Below are 2,500 nucleotides of genomic sequence, written 5' to 3'. Positions count from 1 at the left end.
CCAGGCGGAATGGCGCCAGGGCGCCCAGGCGGAAAAGAGGCGCCCAGGCGAAAAAGAGGCGCCCAGGCGGAAAAGAGGCGCCCTGGCGTAGGCGCCCAGGCGCCAAAAGAGGCGCCAGGCGAAAAGGCGCCAGGGCGCCCAGGCGGAAAAGAGGCGCCCAGGCGGAATGGCGCCAGGGCGCCCAGGCGGAAAAGAGGCGCCCAGGCGAAAAAGAGGCGCCCAGGCGGAAAGGCGCCAGGGCGCCCAGGCGGAAAAGAGGCGCCCTGGCGTAGGCGCCCATGCGCCAAAAGAGGCACCCAGGCGAAAAGGCGCCAGGGCGCCCAGGCGGAAAAGAGGCGCCCAGGCGGAATGGCGCCAGGGCACCCAGGCGGAAAAGAGGCGCCCTGGCGTAGGCGCCCAGGCGCCAAAAGAGGCGCCAGGCGAAAAGGCGCCAGGGCGCCCAGGCGGAAAAGAGGCGCCCAGGCGAAAAAGAGGCGCCCTGGCGGAAAAGAGGCGCCCTGGCGTAGGCGCCCAGGCGCCAAAAGAGGCACCCAGGCGAAAAGGCGCCAGGGCGCCCAGGCGGAAAAGAGGCGCCCAGGCGGAATGGCGCCAGGGCACCCAGGCGGAAAAGAGGCGCCCAGGCGAAAAAGAGGCGCCCAGGCGGAAAAGAGGCGCCCTGGCGTAGGCGCCCAGGCGCCAAAAGAGGCGCCCAGGCGAAAAAGAGGCGCCCAGGCGGAAAAGAGGCGCCCTGGCGTAGGCGCCCAGGCGCCAAAAGAGGCGCCCAGGCGAAAAGGCGCCAGGGCGCCCAGGCGAAGAGGCGCCAGGGCGCCCAGGTGGGAAAGAGGCGCCCAGGCGAAAAGGCGCCAGGGCGCCCAGGCAGAAAAGAGGCGCCCAGGCGAAAAAGAGGCGCCCAGGCAGAAAGGCGCCATGGCGCCCAGGCGGAAAAGAGGCGCCCTGGCCAGGCGGAAAAGAGGTGCCCAGGCGAAAAAGAGTCGCCCAGGCCGAAAGGCGCCATGGCGCCCAGGCGGAAAAGAGGCGCCCACGCGAAAAGGCGCCAGGGCGCCAAGGCGGAAAACAGGCGCCCAGGCGGAAAGGTGCCAGGGCGCCCAGGCGGAAAAGAGGCGCCCAGGCGCGTGGGGGGCAAGGCGCCAGGCGCCAGGCACGCGCGGAGGCAAGGCGCCAGGCGCAAGGCGCCACGCGCGCGCGCGCGTGGGGGGCGAGGCGCCAGGCGCCAGGCGCCGGGCGCGCGTGGGGGGCAAGGCGCCAGGCGCCGGGCGCGCGCGTGGGGGGCGAGGCGCCAGGCGCCAGGCGCCGGGCGCGCGTGGGGGGCAAGGCGCCAGGCGCCGGGCGCGCGCGCGTGGGGCGCCAGGCGCCTGGCGGGCGGGCGCCCCCAGGAAGGGGTGCTGGCGCGCGATGGGGTTGCGCCCGTACGGACCGTGTGACAGTACAGACACTTTGGCGAAACCTCCTGCCCGAAGCGATTTTAGGCGTTCGGCTAGGTAGGTGACCCGGTTTTTTTCGCGTTTCTCGGCCGCTAGCCCCTTTTTTCGCGTTTTCGTGCGCGCGCCCCTCTTGACCTCGCACGCGCGCCGCGCGTCGCGTCCTTGTCCTTGTCCGCGTCCGCGTTCGCGCGTGTCGGCGATCACGGGCCCCGTGCATGGCTCGTCTCTGTGGACCATCGCCCCGCTCTTGTCCCTCTTTCGTGTTTGTGTGGCGCCCCGCCCCGTGCACCATTGCCGGCTGGCAGCAAGGTGCCTAGCCCCCCTTGCCGCCAGGCCTGTCCACCCCAAGGTGCTAAAGCCGCCAGGCACCTGTGCCGCCGAACCGTGCGTCCGTAAGCCGCTGCACGTGCGGCGGCCGGCCATGCCCGTGCTATTGACCCTGTGTGACAGTACAGACACTTTGGCGAAACCTCCTGGCCGACGGGGTTTTTGCGCCCACCTAGGTAGGGCGACCCCTTTTTTTTCGTGTCGCCTGTCCGTGTGTCCCTTTTTCGCCTTTTTCGGGTTCGTGTTTTCGTGTGCCGCCAAAAGCAAGCCCTGCGCTCGTCCCGTCCCGCTTGACCCGTGCATCCGCCGGTGCTGGCCTGCAAAATGCCTGTGAGCGACGCACGTGACCAGCAGCCCAGGCGAGTGTGCACGGGTGGCAGGCGAAACGGGCGTGCGTGTCGCCAGTGTGTATGTCCCTTTTTCGCCTTTTTCGGGTTCGTGTTTTCGTGTGCCGCCAAAAGCAAGCCCTGCGCTCGTCCCGTCCCGCTTGACCCGTGCATCCGCCGGTGCTGGCCTGCAAAATGCCTATGAGCGACGCATGTGACCAGCAGCCCAGGCGAGTGTGCATGGGTGGCAGGCGAAACGGGCGCGCGTGTCGCCAGTGCGTATGTCCCTTTTTCGGGTTCGTGTTTTCGTGTGCCACCAAAAGCAAGCCTTGCGCTCGTCCCGTCCCGCTTGACCCGTGCATCCGCCGGTGCTGGCCTGCAAAATGCCTGTGAGCGACGCATGTGACCAGCTGCCCAGGCGAGTGT

The sequence above is a fragment of the Aristolochia californica genome, unplaced genomic scaffold (genome assembly GCF_029961685.1).
Source record: "Aristolochia californica isolate CCGP_79_NKW_82.1479 unplaced genomic scaffold, dmAriCali1.0.hap1 SCAF_12, whole genome shotgun sequence".
Classification (NCBI taxonomy): Eukaryota; Viridiplantae; Streptophyta; class Magnoliopsida; order Piperales; family Aristolochiaceae; genus Aristolochia; species Aristolochia californica.
Note: the sequence above shows the minus strand (reverse complement) of the source record.